The sequence below is a fragment of the Catharus ustulatus genome, chromosome 1 (genome assembly GCF_009819885.2).
Source record: "Catharus ustulatus isolate bCatUst1 chromosome 1, bCatUst1.pri.v2, whole genome shotgun sequence".
Taxonomy (NCBI): domain Eukaryota; kingdom Metazoa; phylum Chordata; class Aves; order Passeriformes; family Turdidae; genus Catharus; species Catharus ustulatus.
Window position 1 is genome coordinate 145068705 of NC_046221.1, and position 19986 is coordinate 145088690.

At 38.3% G+C, this 19986-nt stretch overlaps 1 long non-coding RNA gene across 1 annotated transcript; it reads left to right on the forward strand.

The window, feature by feature from the left end:
- The first annotated feature begins 462 nt into the window (after positions 1 to 462).
- On the forward strand, positions 463 to 9766 carry LOC116992042. The gene is made up of 3 exons (XR_004416985.1): positions 463 to 500; positions 8950 to 9002; positions 9686 to 9766. It is a non-coding gene; the product is annotated as an uncharacterized LOC116992042 (long non-coding RNA).
- The last annotated feature ends 10220 nt before the right edge of the window (positions 9767 to 19986 follow it).

The following is a 19986-nucleotide window of genomic DNA, read 5'->3' on the forward strand; positions in this document are numbered from 1 at the left end:
ACTTTATCACAATCCTGTGACATACTGTTGAACAATTGAGTTATTTCATTTAGTAGACAAAAGCAAAACAAAATCCAATTACTAAGAATTAGAGAATTCTGACTTGATATAAGCTTCAGGTTTTAAACACTGTATTAATCATGAATGGCTAAATCACAACTTATGTTCCCACCCCTCAAGCAAGCAAAAAACTTTAGTGTAATCCACATTTCATCTTATTGTTGAAATTACCAAAAAAGACTGTACAACAGAGTTAATGTAACAGCTCAGTAAGAAGACCGGTATGATTCTTGTGACCTTAAAATGCCTGAGGTAACAACAGCCCCCATGCACAGTGACCTATTCACTTCTAATCACTAGTGCCAAATCTGTTCTCTCTGAATTTGCTATTTAACTTCCAACCCCTTTCATATGTTGATTTACAAATGTAGATCTCTCAATCTGTAATTTTACCTTTAACAGGTCTGCCAGATGTTGTGATAACTCAATGGATAAATAAGGTAAGCTTTGTGTTTTACACTGAATACCTTTCTTTTCTATACATGCAAACAACAATTTCTTAACAAAAATTAAGCTATGAATTAATGAGTACATTAAAGAACACGGACATGCAACATTTTTGGAGATGAAAAACTGTGATAATAACTACTTCTGGAGAAATAAAAAAAAAGCATTCACATCTGTTTCGCACATCTTAAAAAAATATCCATTTAAACTTCATTCCTCCCTTTCTTTTATCTGAATACAACGTTCATATTTAAGGCCTAAGGAAGATAGAGTGCACATAACCCAAGTTCTTTTCGTATCAAAGCCAACCATGGGGAAGGGTGATTCTAGGATGAAGACATACAGATAATGCATTACTATTGTCTGCAAGTTTCCAAAGACAGTGATATTTATTTTCTAAATTACTGTGTATTAAGGTAGCTATTTTAGAATGTTTTATCAGCTTAATAGTAACTACTGAGATAAAATGCAATTTCAATCAAAACATACAATTAACTAGCCCATGGACTGCCCGGTTGATAAGTCTGATTCATCGAAATCTCTCAAAGTCATAACTATTTGTACATGCACCTCAGTTGAATTTAGCCTGACTGTGATCTAGATTGACAAAACAGAACGAACTCTGATCCAAATACCCGATAACCTTCTGAGCATGGTACTGTGTCCAGGTTAACACTCTTCTGAAAATTCCATTTCAGGTGTCTATAAGCTGTGACGAAAATAACTGACCTGACAACTGAGATATGCTCTTAAACACATATCTGCCATGTCTCTGATTTTTTCTAATTATTTTCTTATTATCTCTCTGTTCATCTTCTTCTTGTTCTTTTCTCAAACCCCAATTCTTACAGAATGCCCATGATAAAAACGTTACGTTTTTAACCATGTGAAGTTTTCAGTGACCATGCTGATGGTACTACCCTCTCTTAACCAAAGCATTCCTTAAAGTACAGTAATTTCATGAATATAAGCCGCACCATTTGACTAAAATTTTGCTCCCACACCAGAAATGCAGTTTATACTCAGGAGCGGCTAATATGTGAATAATTTTCTGACATTTACAGCCTCAGAAGTGCCAACCAGGGTGCCGAGCTGAGTACCTGCCAGTAAAAGCCGGTATTTTGCAATTATTAAAAATTGTTACTCTGTTGCACTGTGGGTGGAGCCTGGCTCCCTGCAGGCAGCATGGGGGGCAGGGAGAGAGGCAGGAGAGCTCTCTCCTTCCCTCCTCTGCCGCAGCCCAGGGGAGAGACGGGGGGGCCCCATGCCACCATTGCCGCAACTCAGGGAGGAGGCAGGGGGAACTGTCCCCACCCACCTCCGCAGGAGCTGGGAGGGCTCCGTCCCTAACTGCCAGGGCGAGGGAGCCCAGAGGCGGCGGCCAGCCCCGAGTGGCCCCACCGAGCGGCAGCGCCAGGCTGGGCCACCCGGCCCTGTCGGCAGCCCTGAGCGGGTCGAGCCTGCACAGCCTGAGCCGAACCAGTAAACCCCCCGCCATGCCGCGGTTCTGTTACTATTTGGCAACTTTGTTGCACGCGGGTCCTCGCTGCGAACAACAGAGTGGCTTACACTCAGGTGCAGCTTATTTATGGACAAAGAACGAAATGTTTGCCAATACCCAGAGATGCGGCTTATAGTCCGTGCGGCTTGTATTAGTGAAATTACTGTAATTCCTTAATTGTTGAGGTTTCAGGACAGACTATTATGTGTAACTGTCCTTCAAGTGAGAAAATGTTTTCTTGGAGTTTCATTATTTTTGAATTTTGTTTTGAAATATACCATGTGTACTATTTCAAGTCTTATAAATCGAAAAAGAGCTACCTAAACAAAATATTAACAAGAGCCTATTCAAAATGAGGTAGATATTTCTGTGGTATTTTTAAAACAAAAGGTAAAACTTAATTCATGTAACTCAGATTAGTCTTTATGAAGATGTCTTACAATGTCTTACAAAACTGTTGTCCTGATGACTGTTTCCCAGTAAGAAATCTAAGAACTGAAGACTTCCACAGGAAGTTAAAAAAAAAAAAAAATTCCTTAACCAACAAACCAGCCAACCAACAAAATCATTAGCAGTCACCTGCTGGAAGATACTAATAGTTAAAGATCCAATGTGTGGTCCACTATAGAAATATCCGGACATATACTTCAGTGTCAGACTAGCAGAGGTATGTTAGCCTCATGGTGCAATCCCAGCTCACCACTGGACAATGGGTGGAACTTTATTCCATGCTGAGTCAAAGGGAAATGAACAATGAACATGAGAGCTCAGTGAAACAGCTCAAGATGAAAAGAAGAGATGACAAGGATAAAAGGGGAAGAAATGAAATAATTTGGAGCAGAGGAATAAAAGAGGATAGCGATTAAAACCAGAATGGAGACACACTGAGCCTTTGTTGTGAATAGTGAGGGAGGAGAGTTGTTACCAGAGGGCAGAATAGACAGTACTGGATAGCAAAATATCTTTCACAGTATATTCAGGACAAAATCACTGTTAGAAAAGTAGAAGAGTAACACAAACTGAGTGTGGACAGAGCCACCTAATAGTCCAGATGAAGCACGGCTTAAAACCAGTAGGGATAGGGATAGCCATCAACCCTCAAAAGATGATATTCAAGGACAAAATGGCTTTAAGATTCAGAACCATAGAGAGCTGTGTAAGGCTGCAAACCTTGATATCTTGGAATAAGTTAAAACAAGGGTTTACAAGCAAAGACTATGATCTTCGACTTTGTCAAATTTCAAATTCAGGTGGCCTGTTAAAATGTATCAACTGATTGTGATTGTGGTTTGATACTTGAGAGTTCAATGAAAATTTTGTGTGCACACAAAACAAATTCCTAATTAAGTACAGTAATTTCACGAATACAAGCCGCAGCAATTTGACAAAAATTTTGGTGGAAACCCGGAAGTGCGGCTAATAGTCGGGGGCGGCTAATCTGTGAATAATTTTCTGACATTTACAACCCCAGACATGCCAGCCAGAGTGCTGAGTCAAGCACCTGCCAGTAAAAACTGGCATTCCGCGATTGTTACAGTGTTACTGTGTTGCCCTGGCTCCCTGCAGGCAGCACGGGGGGCGGGGAGAGAGGCGGGAGAGCTCTCTTCTTACCTCCTCTGCCACAGCCCAGGGGAGAGACGGGGGGGGCCCCGCGCCGCCATTGCCGCAGCTCGGGGAGGAGGGGGGGGGCCGCGCCGCCATTGCCGCGGTTCGGGGAGGACGGGGAGGAGGGCGCGCTGCCATTGCTGCGGCCCGGGGAGGAGTGGGGGTGCTCTGCCCCCACCCTCCGCCGCCGTGGCGGGAGCAGGGGGTGCTCTGTGCCCGGCCAACGCTGCGGCGTGAGCGGGGCGTGCTCTCCGTTCCCGGCCGGCGCGGCAGTGTGAGCGGGGCGCGCTCTCCGAGCCCGGCCGGGGCCGTGGCGGGAGCGGGGCTGGGGCGAGCGAACCCAGAGGCGGCGACCAGCCCCGAGTGGTAGCGCCGGGCTGGGCCACCTGGCACCACCAGCAGCCCCTAGTGGGCCGAGCCTGCATAGCCTTAGTTGAGTCAGTAAACCCCCCGCCATGCCACGGTTCTGTTAGTATTTGGCAACTTTGTTGCATGTAGGTCCTTGCTGCGAATGACAGAGCAGCTTATATTCAGGTGCGGCTTATTTATGGACAAAAACCGAAATATTTGCCAACACCCAGAGATGCAGCTTATACTCAGTGCGACTTGTATTCGTGAATTCACTTTAATTTCTTCCAAAATATTGGATCACAACTTACAGTAATTTCACGACTATAAGGCGCACCCTTTTGACTAAAATTTTCCCCTGAACCCAGAAGTGCGCCTTATAGCCCGGTGCGCCTTATCTGATGTGCAAAGTTCGGAAATTTGCGAACCCGGAAGTGCGATCTGCGAGCTGAGCTGGGACCTGCAGGAGCTGCAGTTGTGCGGGGGGAGTCGGGAACTGCGGGAGTTGCAGTTGCTGGGTGGGGGAAACCAGGAACCGGTGCAGCTGCCGGCCGGAGAAAAGCAGGGGGAAACGGCGCGGCCGCGGGGTAGCGCCAAGAAGCACCGCTGGAAAATGCTGAAAAGTGGTGAAAAAGTGGCAAAAAAGCGCCACGAAAAAGCATGGAAAAGCGGCGAAAATGTGGTGAAAAAGCACCGCGAAAAAGCGCCACGGGAAAACGCTGAAAAGCGGTGGAAAAGCAGTGAAAAAGCACGGCGGGAAAGTGCTCAGAAGTGGCGCCGCCGCCAGCCGTGGGGAAGCCGGGAGGCAGCGCGACCATACGGTGGAAGCCAGGAGCCGTGAGCCGTGCCAGCCGGCGCCAGGGGCAGGTGGGAGTGCCAGGGCCCACTGCATGGGGAGGGCGCCTGGGGCTGTGTTTCAAGGTTACACCAATCTTTGAAAAATGTTTGCAAATTGAGCACCTGCCAGTAATTTGTTACTTTGTTGCACACCATGCGGCTCCTCACTGCAAAAAAATAGTGCCCCTTATAGTCCGGTGCACCTTATATGATCAGCAAAGTTGCGAAAGTTGCCGACTCCCGGGGGGTGCGCATTATAGTCTGGTGCACCTTATGGTCGTGAAATTACTGTACTCAGAACTTTTAATTATTTTTCTTCTTTTTTTTTGATTCATCGTCTACATCACAAGAACTGAATCCTACTTTGTAGTTGGGAAATTCTTAATGAAGAAATATATATTAAAAGAGGTTTGAAGTGATTGCACAATATGTTATTGATGTGCATTACCTATCTTCTTTTTCATTGTCCCTCTTCTACATGGGTTCTAAATACTATGAAAAAGCTACTCTTAAGCCATCTATTTTTTGTATTTAAAAAAAACAGGTATTATTCTTGGTCACTCCAGTCACCCTGCAATTGTTTGTTAATGCTCTTTACAGAAATAATTAATTTTCAACTATTTAAATATTCACAGTATGACAAAAATAAAGAAACATACTCTAGTGTATATTTCTTAACTTGTTGTACCCAATTGTTAATTTCTTTCACAAATACCGAAAAGTGGCAGTAGAATATTGCCTCTCGAGTAAGTACCATTGCACTTTGTAGTAACAAGGTCCATGCACTAGTAGGCTTGTGCATCTCTTGGCTTTCATTCCAGGAAGATGCTTCTTTTATTTCAGATTAAGCATGCTCTGTGATAGTAGAGTCTGATTAACAACAGTTAACCACAGTACCCTTTTCCTTGGTGTTTCCTCTTGACTAGGAATGCTCAATTAAGCAGTGCTCAATTTATTGTGTGGCTTTCACAGATCCATTCACAGCATACTGTATAAAGGGTCTATTTCTAAGCTAATAGACAGGGATGCATGTTTTAAACACCACTTCAAAATGCTTCAAGAAATGTCTTAGGCCTTTATCAACAAGTACTGTTCCAGATGATATCTGGGGACTTTTTACTCCAGGGCTTGTTCCTCTCAGGCAGGATGAGTGACAGATGCCTGGCTGAAGCAGGGTGAGAGTTTAGCTAAATGACTACAAGGCTTATACCCTCAAGTTCAGTGAATGATCCAAAGTCCACTATTTCACAGTAAATATCATCATATCTATCTAGGGATTTTGGATTCTGACATGCTACACAGTGCCTGAGCACCACTGCCACGTACTTTGCCTTTTTTCCAGTGGTGTACCTCAGTGACTTTCAAGATGTTGTGAATGTTTTCCAGATAAAATACATGCCCTTTGAAGAATTCTGGGCTAGACTCCAGAAAGAGTAGAGAAAAAAAACCCCAAAAAACAAAAAAATAAAGCTTATTTCACTATCCTCTGAATTTATATAAACACTTGAAATTTTATAGTCATCAAATTCACCTGATAATACATGTTTAAGACATGTCTCTAAGATATGTCTGTAATCAATGATGGATAATAAGCAATTTCATCCAGACCAAACAGAGAAAATTGAAGAGGTGAATGTTGAAATAAGCAAAATTTCAGGGAAAGAAAAAGATGTTCCTCTTTATGAGATAATTCAGAAAAACAGTTAATAACGTGTATATTTCAGTTTCATCAGAATCAATTTGACTTATGCATATGTTAAAATTAGATTTATGAAGATGCATCTATAGATTGATTCAGACTGTGTGAGTTCAGGCATCATCATTACAGGTGACATTAAACAGATGCATCTTATCTCTAAAATACCCCCAAACCTAAAAACCCTTTGTGCATTTAGTAAAAGTGCTGCATATTTAGTTCCAGAAAAATAAACCAAAAATATACATCCTTGGGAGGTAAAATACAGCAAAAATGTAGCCTATCTATTTTGTGTAGCTAATAATTAAACTGGATTTTCAACACCAGCATATATTTATATGCATATATATATTTAGTATTTCTGAAGTGAATTCACTAGCTAATCCTTCATGATATTCACACAATTAAATTCATTTAATTAATTTCACGATTATAAGCCACACCTGATTATAAGCCGCATGTCTGGGTGTCGGCAACTGTTTTGGGTTACAATACAGTGTGTGATAAAAGGTATCTATTCTATCACCATCTGTTGAGACCAGGTGAGGCAGTGATCCTTATCTCCACGGCAGATATTCTGCTAATGGGCCATCCATTGAAACCAGGCAGGGCATTGTTCTTTATCTTTTCACAACCCATCCTTCCTCCAGAGACTCATTTTCTGCTAATGGCCATTGAGTCCCACTGTGTGACTGGTAAAATTACTGCATCCCATTGAAAGTTGCTCCAGCCAGGGGGAAGAGCCCAACATTTCTTACCAAGATAAAAACAGAGGTTTTCGGACACTAAGGCAGCCCCTTTCTCCACTGGACTCCAGAGGAAAACTGGATTTCTCCACATCACCTCCAGAAAGAAAACTGCACCTTCTACAGGACCACTGCTCCAACTGAATCACATCTGTCACTGCAGGAGGATGCAGACACCATTTAATGGGACTGCTGCCAGCACTCCTGCTGATGGGATGTCAGGTTGTACTCTGACTTTGTCAGTGTTTGGAGTTTGTTTCTTTGTAGTACTGTATTTCTATTTTAATTTCCCTAGAAAAGAACTGTTATTCCTAATTCCCATATCTTTGCCTGAAAGCCCCTTGATTTCAAAATTATAATAATCTGGAGGGAGGGGGTTTACATTCTCCATTTCAAAGAGAAGCTCCTGCCTTTCTCAGCAGACACCTGTCCTCCAAACTAAAACAGCAACTTTTCATTCTTTGTCTGTATATAAGCCGCACCTGATTATAAGCTGCACTTCCAGGTTCGGACCAAAATTTCAACCAAAATGGTGCGGCTTATAATAGTGAAATTACTGTACAATGCCAATTTTTTCCCTCCTCTGTATTTTCTTGATTGCACTCTTTTCAATAACTTTTTTGCTTGCTCTTTCAATATTCACTACAAATACTTCAGAAATATTTTCTAAATACATATTGTACAGTTTTGAAAATATGACCTTGTTTGTTTAACCTGACAACTTACAAATCAAAATATAAAAGACAAACATAAACAAAAAAGCAATTAATTAATAAAAACCCCACATACTAAAAATAATAAAATTATGTTATATTTTGTTATCTTCAAATCTCAGCATTTTTACAAGAAGAGCTGATTAATTAATTTTAACCCTTTAGAATAATAATTTCAATGTTTGTCTTAAAACTACTTTTATTACTGTAAAATTAGTTTGACATATCAAATTAACACAAGAGATTTAGAACAAGTTTTTGCTAAGACTGAGGGAAACATTAAATATAGATGGAAATTGCATATTTGTGAAATACTGGTTCTGTATTTTAAATGCAAAATAGCATAATCTAGTCGTTGATTCTACCCTTTTAATACTACTTGAAGAAGCAGAATTAGAAATAAATTCACATTTCTCAGTCCAACATCTTGCTGACACTTTCCTTAAGGCCAAATAATGATACTGTTTCTGTTGTAATGTGTTCAATCACTCCTGAATTATTCTGGTGACTCTAGGAGGGGAGTTTGATCCTGAAATTTTATTAAAATCCTAATTCACTTTAGATCAGAGCACACATAACTTTCATTCATTTCATACAAAAAATAAGCACCTACATTTGAAGTACTTGTGTGTGCATTATGGCATGCCAGGTTCATCTCTGTTGGTTTGCTTGTATTCATTTTAGTAGTAGGTTTGCCTAGATGCATTATTTTATCAGTCAAGGTGGAAATTAACACCAGATGGTTTTTTAATACTTGTGTCAAGCTGGTGAAGAAGAAAACAATAAAACAAACCAAACACCACCAGCCAAAAAAACCCAAAAAAACCAAAGTAAAGCAAAACAAAATACAACAACAAAACAAAACAAACAAAAAAACCCAAAACAAAACAAAAAAACACCCAACAAAACAAACCAAACAAACAAAAAAACCACCAATAAAAACAAAACCTAAAAAATTTATTGGTTAGTGTTAATATGTGTGCTTTCCCATTTCAGAAGCAGAAGAGCATTTGATGCCACTGACATACACCACTGGTGTAAGAATAGAGGTATGACTACCTGAAGATTGTGAGAGACATCTGGAATCTCTGGATAATCATAGAAAATGTATCACAGCTTCACTCATGCTCTGCTATAGTATCCATTTTCAAATACTTCACGTACACATTAATCACTCATCGGGTTGAAGATAAAAAAATCATTGAGTGCATATCTGATCACTAGCAAATACAGAGATACAGAGCTTCATTTTTGAAACATTACTGTCCTTAAAAACTGCAGTCAGCAACATTTTATGTATACAAAAGAAGGTAGAAAATGCTTTCAAAAACATTAAAATATGGAGAAATGGAACAATATTTTTGGAAAACTTTTGTAAAGGAGTTAAATAGTGCCCAAGAGTTAAACCCAAAATTCCATACCATAATATGTCAAATACTTGGGGCAAATAAAATCAGCCCACATTGCTAATATGAAACTTTTTTCTGATATGATCTGTTTAACAGATTATTACAGATTTTAGTACTTTGTTTTGCCTTGAGGTAGATGACATATAGCTAGTAAGGGTAGAACACCATATTATTTCATTTCTATGTGATTCTCATAGACAGAAACAAATATGCCCTCTGCACGTTTTTCATTATTCTCTTTTTCATTCCACAGAATTGTGTCATAATGTATTAATTCATACCAGTGTAATTACATTTTTTTTTTTTAAATTGGTATTTTACAGATGTATTTCCAAAGCTTTGGCAGTACAATGGGACCCATTAACTAGCTTCAGAAACTGTGCATAATTCACATAATTGTTCTCCAGGACACTCTACCCATTAAAAAAAAAAGTCCTTTCAAGAGGTGAGTAGGAAGCTGCTTGAAGAGAGAAAAGCTGAACTTAAGTTCTCAAAGTATTTTAAAACTAAGTATAAGCAGAAGAAAATTGACTTTATCTTGTAAGAAACCCATAATATTTTTCAAAAATGTCTCATTTTACCCTTCAGCTGACATGACAACTGAGGTGTTGAGTTTCACATGAAGAGCAATGGTATCTGCTTTTATTTTTCTTCATCTGATGAACACCCTGATAGGCACATTCTCCTACTTTCTCTGTAATGACATTGTATTTTCATCTCCAGTATCTTCATTTACCTTACATATTCCACCTGAATTCACTAAACCTGAATACAGTTGCGTGTCAAATGCATAGTTACGTCGGAGGAAAAGCTTTGGAAAGTACAACCCCAATCATTCAGCCAATTAAGGCTATTTCTACACTACTAAATTAAACAGTACTAGAAAACACCCCACACTTCTGCTTAATTTACATATAGTCTTGTCCTAAGTTTTGCTTCAAACATCAGGGTGTATTCCTCAAATTATGGCCACATTTTAATTTCTTAGAAATACTTGAGTCTTCAGACTTGTTATCAGAAGCATTATAAACAACCTGTAATGACTTTCTTTTTGCTCTGACATGGTGAAAGCTCCTGAATACATAACAGCATGCATACTCAACCTGTTGGCAGGACTACTCTAATATTCCCCTGTCCATCCAGCAATGGAGATATCTTCACCCTAAAACCAAGAGAGACTCATGTATGATCCTAGAAATTTTTCATGCTTTCAGGAGCTTCATCACATTATAACAACCAATGTAGTAAATGTAGAAAATTATACACAAGTATCAAAAGTGGCATGCACAATGATTAAATAATACATGTGTAGATAAAAGAAATGCTTAAATGATAAGTTAGTTGATTTAAGAAAATATTTAATTTGTAAAGGTGATTTACCATATGGAATGGTTCCTTAACAGATAGCTAAGGGAGAAACCTACAGATGGTCAAAATAGACTTCAGGGCCTTATGACAACTAATTAAGGGATCGGGAGCACAATTTGTGTTTTTCTCCATCCTTTTAGTTGCAGAGAACGGAAAGGAAAGAAACAAGAAGAAACAGCTTATCTGGCTATGTGACTGATTATCATTGGCAGAGTTTTGGTATTTTTGAACCTGGCCCAGTTTACATGACACTAGGTCTGTGGTTGATACAGAAGGCACGCTGTTTTCAAAGGGGAAAAAGGATTTTTTGTTCAAGAGTTAGCAGGGATCATTAGAAGAGCTTTACATTAGACTGCAATGGGGAAAGGGAAAAGTTTATTCTAGCAGCTACTGAAAACCACTTGAGAGACAATGCAGCTGTTGGTCACAGCCAGCATAGGTACATAAGGGAAATCTCCTGGTTAACCACATAATTTTCTACAATGACAAGTACACATATCTAACTGACCAAATTAAGCTGGTAGATGTGGGGTTTTTTTGACTTTTGACATTGCCTCTGATATTACCCTTCTAGATAAAATGGCCAGCACAGAGCCAGACAAATCCTTAAAATTTTGGGTGAACACTGGCTGACAGGATAGGCAAAAAGTGCTACAGTTACATCAGTCTCCTGATCACTCTCTAATGGGGTTCCTCAAGGCTCAATTTTAGGTCCACTGCTCAACATTGCTATAAATGGTTTTCACACAGGACTTGAATGTATATTAAGTAAGTTTGCCAGCAATACCGAACTAGAAGGAGCTGTGGAATTTCTCAAGGGGAAAGAGTCTTTACAGAGCGTTCTGGACAAACTAGAGAGCTCCACAATCACCAACCATATGAAATGTAATGAGAACAAATGCCAGATTTTCTGCCTGTGATGGGGTTATCCTGTTATATGTACAAACTGAGGAATGTGAGGCTTCAGGACAGCCTAACAGAAAGGGGTCTGGTGTTTTGAGTTGATGGCAAGTTAATTATAAGTGAGAAATGCCCTGGGAGCCAGAAGGGTCAATGGTGTCCTAGGGGACATGAGGCACAGAATCACCAGTTGGGCAAGGGAGAGCATTGCCCAACCTGCTCTGCACTGGGGTAGCCCCATCTTTTGTCCTGTGCACATTTTGAGAACCATAATACAAGAATGGCATCAAAGTATTACAGCAGGTGGAAGCATGGCTGGGACCCAGAGGTTATTCTGCACAACCTCACGTAATTCATAGGGGCAGTGCGAAGGCAAGGTGTGGAGGAAGGGAGTCTCTCCAAGCCTTCCTTCCTTCTTTCTCTTTCTCTTTCTCTTTCTCTTTCTCTTTCTCTTTCTCTTTCTCTTTCTCTTTCTCTTTCTCTTTCTCTTTCTCTTTCTCTTTCTCTTTCTCTTTCTCTTTCTCTTTCTCTTTCTTTCTCTTTCTCTTTCTCTTTCTCTTTCTCTTTCTCTTTCTCTTTCTCTTTCTCTTTCTCTTTCTCTTTCTCTCTCTTTCTCTTTCTCTTTCTCTTTCTCTTTCTCTTTCTCTTTCTCTTTCTCTTTCTCTTTCTCTTTCTCTTTCTCTTTCTCTTTCTCTCTTTCTCTTTCCCCTTCCCCTTCTCCTTCCATTAATCTCCTTCTCTTTCTCTTCTTTTTCACTTTACTTTTTTTTTTCAAACCCACTGTCATGCCCTCATACAGTATGTCAGGGACTAACATACCAATTTCCATGCCATGTGTATAATTTACTAATAAAACCGTGAAGTTTTGTGGGCCCTATGACTTGTATCTGTCAACTACATCTATTTATGAATCTTGGGTTTCCCCAAGAAAATCACTCTTTTCCCTTAAGATTTGGACACCGCATCATTCAGTACATTGTTGTGTTTAAAGCAACTTAATGATATTTAACTGTAACTAATTTTTTTCTTTGGTGTTTTAATAAATTTTGATTTCAAATTGATGACTACATTTTTAAGTCTCTGGAATAAATTAAGAAATTAAGCAGAATTTTTTTCAGAAATTATTATATCTATCTTTACCTCATGATACCAGCAGATTATTCATTCTCATACACTTTAAAAAAAATAGGTTAAATATTTAAGAACGATAGTCTAAATTAACATGCACAGTAGAGGCTGAGGATGAAACATTATGTGCCACTCCAGTGGTGTGTCTTTTAGTTCTATAGTTTATGTATTTTTAATGAAAATAGTATGGAAAAAGTTGGAAGTCATAGCTTATTACTGCTTCCTTTTGTTTTTGCTTGGCCATTCATTGTAGCCAATTGCTGGAAGCCAGAGATTTCTTGCTGCACAGAAGGGTTTCTGGGTCATGGAAAAGATGACACTGACTTTGCACCTGTTAATATACATTAAAAGGAAAAATGCTGAGTACAAAATTAACAACTGGAAGGTGATATTAGAATAAGCAGAAAAAACCTGGCTGGTGTTTCAGCAGATAAAGATAGCATAGATAGAATAATTTAGACTGGAAGAGAAATCAGGAGGTCTTCATTTCGTCAGGGTCAAATGTGAAATCAGTTTAGATTGCTCAGGTTTAATCAGATCTGGAAAAACCTCCAGGGGTGGGGACTACACAGATTTTCTCAGAAACCTCTTCCAGTTGTGGGGAAAAAATTCAACTTATGATGATTGCTCATCCACCCACCAAGCACTGTCTTGTCAAGTCCCATCTTCAACAAGTCCTCCACCCGCTCAAAACTGGTCTTTCTGCAGGCCAATCAAGCCCACTAGACCCTGCTCACAGGTCAGATGCTCCAGTCTCAGTCAGCCCAGTGACCTCACAACAAATTCATTACAGTTTATGCATGTCTATTCTATATCGGGAGACCAAAAAAGGACACAGTATTCTAGATGTGGTCAAATACGTGCTGAATAATGGAGGACAATAGTTTTTCTCAGTCTATGGGCTATGCTTCAATCTCTAATTCTCTCTGAAACCCAGCTATGTAATATCAAAGAGAGAAGTGAAATGCAATATTAAAAAAAAAAGGAAGCTTGAATTTTCACACTGAAAAGATATAGAGTTCACTGTTGTTATTTAATTTATTCCTATAACAATGCATGAGGTACTGATTTGCTTTAATACTTTAATTGTTCTGTACCTTCAGCTATTTTCTTTTTATCTACTTTTTTTTTCCCCTCTTCTGGGAATTTCCTTTTCCCATTATACCACATCTTTATTTTTATTTATCTCCTGGTGGTTTGTTTTTTTTAGAATATTAATAATAGCATATTATAGTATTCCACGCCTGAATATTTGGAAAACAAACCCTAGTATAAACATTGAAATGAATATTTAATGCACTTTTTATCTGCATTCAAGGGGGTTTTTTTGTGGGAGTGCACAGAGATACAGAAATAAATATTAATTAAAATTAAGAATAAGGAAAAAAAACTCCAGCTGGAGTGGAAATAAATAGAAGTTTTGTTTACATTGGAGTGGATGCTAGCAGATTTTCAGGTGCTAGCCTCTGTTAGATGAGTTTTGTATCCAGAGCTGCCAGAGGGAGCTCTTCTGCAGCAGCTGTACAGGTGGAACCTCTTTGAAATCTGACTTTCCCACCGTCAGGGAGCAGATGGATCTCTGAGGAAAGGTTCACTTCAAATATGTTACATTTTTTTTTAATCCTGACCCATCCTAATTGCTTGCCAAGAGGGTGCTTGCTTGAAATGTTGTCATCTCCCAGTACGCAATGGTCATTTTTTTTTTTTTTTCAGATATTTTGAAGAAAGAGGTGCTCTTTCCCACAAGGAAAAAAAGTATGTAAAAATATGTAGATAAAAGAAAAGGATCATGACTAATAGTCAGGTTCTAACACGAATTTTAGTTAGTAGATTTTGGAATTTCCACAGATTTTTTAAAATGCTATTTGTGTATGAAATGTTTATTTTAAACAAAAAAGGTAAAATCAATTTGTCAAATAATAAATGCTTTAAATAAGATAAAAATAAAAAACTCTTGCAGGCAAGGGAGAACACAGAAAAGAGGAGAAAAGGTAGATACTATTTTGTTGGCGTAACAGTGCTCCATTTCCATCCAATAAAAGGATGCAAGTAAGTACCTGACAGGTATTTTATATAATCCTTATTCAGCTGGATATAACACTCAACATTAGCGTTATTAGGCTTAAAATATGTCATTATCCCCACAGTATCAGGTACTCAAATATTGAAAATAAAATTGAAACAGATTTCTTCAGCTAGTGAGCCAAAAGCAAGCTAACAGATAATGTGATACTAATACAGAGCAAAAGCTGTGTTAAGAAGCATGGATGGCCCTTCTCAAATGTCTGTAAGTAACTTGGAATACGAAGAAGATAAATGAAACTGACTGCATGATCTCATTGCACAGGTGGATAGTGCTAAAATGGATGCACATTTGTTTGTTAGTATCAAATTGTATTCATAGTAAGCCAGATGAAAAATATGGGAAAAAAAAGGTTATCCTCTGAAGGGGAACAAGGAGAGCAATTAATCCATAGGTAAAAGCCACTATTATTAGTAAATCTGAACAGAATATAGAAATGCAGACCAATGAAAAAAGAGTGTAGGTGTAAAATTGTGTTAGAAAATATACAAAAAAAAAGTTATTTCAAGTAGATCCTACAGTGAGGAAGTAGAAACCATTAACTTGCACATTATATTCCACTTAGTGGTGAAATTGTCCAGGAGCTGACAACTCACTGCAATACTCCAACACCACCAAGGTCAGATTGAAACCACCAATCCCAGAATCCAGAGTAAAAGGAAAGGGGTAGAGAGGGTCTATGTAATAATTGGAATCATGTTATTATTCTTTCTTTTTCTGTAACAATTTGGTATGAACTAGTAGGCTAAAACTCTTATGATTTCAAGAGTAAGAATTATAACAACCATTTCTTACCTTTGTCTAAACTACTGGGTATATACAAATTGCTGGGGCATGTGTTTGAGGAATTCCTTATGGACAAATGGCTCTGAGGTATCCAACATAAATTAAAATAGTCAAGGATAACCAACAGAGAATAGCCAATTTTTGGGGTTTTTTTAAATGCTAAAGTACCTTAACTTCACCTTTGCTCATATTCATCATCTTGCTCATCCAAACTATACATCCTGAGAAGTCTCTACTTTTCTCTAGGAGGAAAAACTTTTATCCCTCAAGGTCAGGAGACAGGGACCTTATTTTTTCCTTTCCTTCACTCCTATGTAAGAGTGAGGTGCAAATTTTTTAGAATCTAGTGAAAGAGATGAGACAAACATCCACAACTAGGTCATGTTTCTCATTTTTTACTCTCATAGGGTTACAGGAACTCCCACAGTTGCCTTTAGCTGAGTTTCCAGCTTCCATATCTGATCACTGTCCCTATGTCTTGGCACATTCTTAGTGAACTGACACTTTTGAAGGAGCTGTGTGATGCTGGAACAAGGAATGGTATTTATAGAGCTTTGGGGGGCAGAACAGTTCTAAGAATACTTAGAAATGGCCACAAAACCCTGAGCTGTTCTGCTGAGGAAAAGATTTACATTTCTAAACTGCTAGTGAGTTCTATAAGACGATAGCAGATTCCAAGAACATCTCAAAAGGTGTATTTTGGATAAAGGCATTCTAAATTTCTATTGAACCATGCAGCTATGCTGCTGCAATTGAAGCATAAAAATAGGCAAAACTTTCTAGAACTAGAAGAAGCAACTGAATTACTTAACATGAAAGTTTAATAATTTTTAAGGCACAGATCCTGGAAGAAAAGCTTTAGTTTAGACATAAAGCCTTCAAAACAAGTCAGGTGTATGAAAAATATGTCAAATTATTAAAAGTCACAAAAATATTTTAGGAGTAGAAAATTGCAAATTACAAAAACATTTCAGCTGCATTGAAGGTATCTGCAGTCAGAAGTAGGATTGTTTCTCATATATGGAAATGACAAAAATCACCATAGAAAGCATGTGCAGCAAAGTCAACTATAAAATGACCTTTCGAATTTCAAGTGCAATTTAAATTGTAACCCATCTTCCTATCTAACTATAAAGGAACAACTGTTTTTAATATATGTCTAGAAGCAGATGAATGTTCTTAGATAGTTCAGGTTGTCTGCATTTAATTGATAAGACTGATGTCTATAAAAAATTCCAGATGAGATTCTGTTGCCTTAACTATTCTCTCTATTCTGTATAAAGAACAGAGAAATTTACTAGGGCTGAATATTGCACTAGTTTTTGGAAAATCTGACTGCAAGTTTAGTAGATACCCACCCCACTTGATTAAAAAAAGCACACATACATCTTCAATGATGACTGAATCCATCTTCAATTTAACATTGCTGAGTTTCTCAAATGGCTGGCACATTCATTGCTTCATGCATCCCAGAAAACTGACACTATTTAGCATTATATGGCTAATTTAAAAATTGTTATAGCATCCTTTGAAGCAATAGAGAATGAAAAATCTGATCTGACATCTGTAATACATGTTCCTGATAATTTCTAGAATGTTCAGATTTTTTCTGTTGTCTACTACAGAATAATAGAATGGTTTGCATGCCATATTAATAATATTTGTAGATCCATTTGTGTAACATATTTTTCCATTTATTTTGCAATATATGGGATTACACCATAATTTTTGATAAAACTGTGTTAGGAATCTGGAACAAGTATTTTTACTGAGGTTGTCAAAAATTCAGTTTATTTAAAAAATATAAGGGATCCACGACATCAGATTAATGTTTCCTATAAATTTGTACTACATTTTAAAATTATCTGTCTACTTACTTTGTCTTATTCAAAGACTGATTTATTTGAATTTCAGATTAGTGGACATACTAAAGCTAGTTATTCAGTTGGCAGATTGGCATATGAAAATCTATTTTGCATATGAATAAATGCAATTACCAATTTTCATCCAAATCTAAATTTATTATCTAAATTCTAACCAGCTTTTATACATTTGCATTACTTTTTATTTTCTCATATCCTTATAATTTAATTTCTCCTCTTTCCCATCCAAAAATAGCCTATAGTCATTCCAAGACTTGGAAGTAATGTAAGTATTTTAGAGTTGCAATACATATGCACCAGTACAGGCTGGGGGGGACCTGCTGGAGAGCAGCTCTGTAGAGAAGGAATTTGGGGTCCTGGTTGGCAACAAACTGACCATGAGCCCAGTAGTGTGCCTGTGTGGCCAAGAAGGGCAGTGGTGTCCTGGGGTGCATTAGGAAGAGCAGTGCCAGTAGCTCAAGGGAGGTGATCCTGCCTCCAAATGGGCAATGGACAAGAACTGATGAGCAGCAAGTTCCACCTGAACATGAGGAGGAACTTCTTTAATGTGCAGTGACCATGCACTGGAACAGGTTGCCCAGAGAGGTTGTGGAGTATCTCTCACTGGAGATATTTAAGAATCATCTGGATGCAATCCTGCACCATGTGCTCTGGGATTACCCTGCTTGAGAACGGAGGTTGGACCAGACGATCCACTGTGGATACTTTCCATCTTAACCATTATGTAATTCGATGATTCTGTGGTATGACCACATTACAACAGTCCCACAAAATAAAAACAATACATTATCCGTTTGAGATATAATGCTAGTTTAGAACTCACTATCTCTGCTAGGTTTAGTTCACTATTCAACAGCTCAAAGCAGACAGAGTGTTGTTGGACATAATTGTGAGATTTTTTTCCTTGTGAGGGAAGTGTATTCAGGTGACTTCTGCTTTCAAGCCTTTAATACTGTTCAATTGATACAATATGTCCATGATGCAAATTGATAAATCTTTTAGAAAGTCAGACAAGTCTATTGGAAACTGTCTACCATAGTGGTAAAAGTATCAATACTTTGTCCTTGTCTTTCATAACCCTAAAACAAGATCAGTTTGTCTGCACTGGTGAAAATGACCAATTGCAATTGTGATAAAAATGGATTATTATTTTTAATAAAATATATACACATTTAATCTATAGTTTAGTCGGTTTTTTCCAAGATGTTAATATAAGCTCTCCCAGCAGCTGGGTATCTGGGTTGGTTTTATCTGTTTGTTTTAAATAGAATGCAATTCTTCAATAATTTTACTGAGAAACAAGAGAAGGAGTAGTATATTTATTTTCACTTGATTTCAAGACCCTAATAATACAAGTGATAAATGGGACAATATGCATTCGTTGTGGGCAGCAGGCTGACATATAGAATACATTATTATACCTTGGAGAGATGGTTTCTGTGTGTTAATGATATTTCAATTTCTTTGATGTAAGATAGACTCAGTTTAAGTTGCACTCCAGAATATGTACCTCTCTTGAGACCCATTTTAAATTATGAACTGCTTTGCCATCAATATGTGAAAAATGAGGACAAGATTCAAGTTCTTATGGCACATTATTTTTGGACTTCTACTCTGTAGCTATCCTTGTCACAAATACCTGCACGTAACTTCAAAAATATTTAGCGTTCATTGCTTTGGGAGACCTCATATTTCTTCTTGAAACTATGGCATAATTACATATTTTCTGCTGCACAGTTAAAGGTCATTTTAGTATGGTTAATAAATATTTTACTATCGATGCATTCTTAGGAAAGCAACAGGCAAGCCCTAATGCCCTCAAGTCACTCCTATGCAAAAAAATTTACACTATTTCTAACTCAGTTGAGTCCTACGCTAAGCTGACTCCTTATACCCGCCTATATTAACACCAGTCCTGTGAAAGCTGATGTGGGGCATCTAGTCCAGCCTTTAGTCCAAACTTGGGGTTGCTCTGCTGCCCAAATGTATCTCCTGCATGCTCACATTGTAGGATGGCTACAGGAGAGGCAAACGCTGTCTGTTTCTTGTCTCTTCAACCGAGTTCATCCCTCTGGCTATAGAATTCCTGCTTCCAGCCAATTTAAACACTTCTGTATGTGGGTCTTCTCGCCCTCCATTCCAGATTATTGTAGTGTTACAAATTACCGCTGCTGAGAAGTTACAATTTGAATTTTCCCATCAAGTAGAAAAACACAGTCTAGCTTAAATAACTCAAAAATCAGTCCATCTCTTGTCACAGGGTGTTATTTTGCCAGTTTTGTCTATGCCTAGAGACAAAAGTGTCAATCCATTTAAAAAATAAACCTTGCCAAATTTAAAACATTAAAGTGCTGTTTGCAACATCTAAATTCCAAGAAGATAGCCCTGTTACATCACCACACAGTCTTATGCGATGACAGGAGATCAGCAAATTAACAGCACCTGTGCAGTGCATATGCCATATGCCCTTCACATC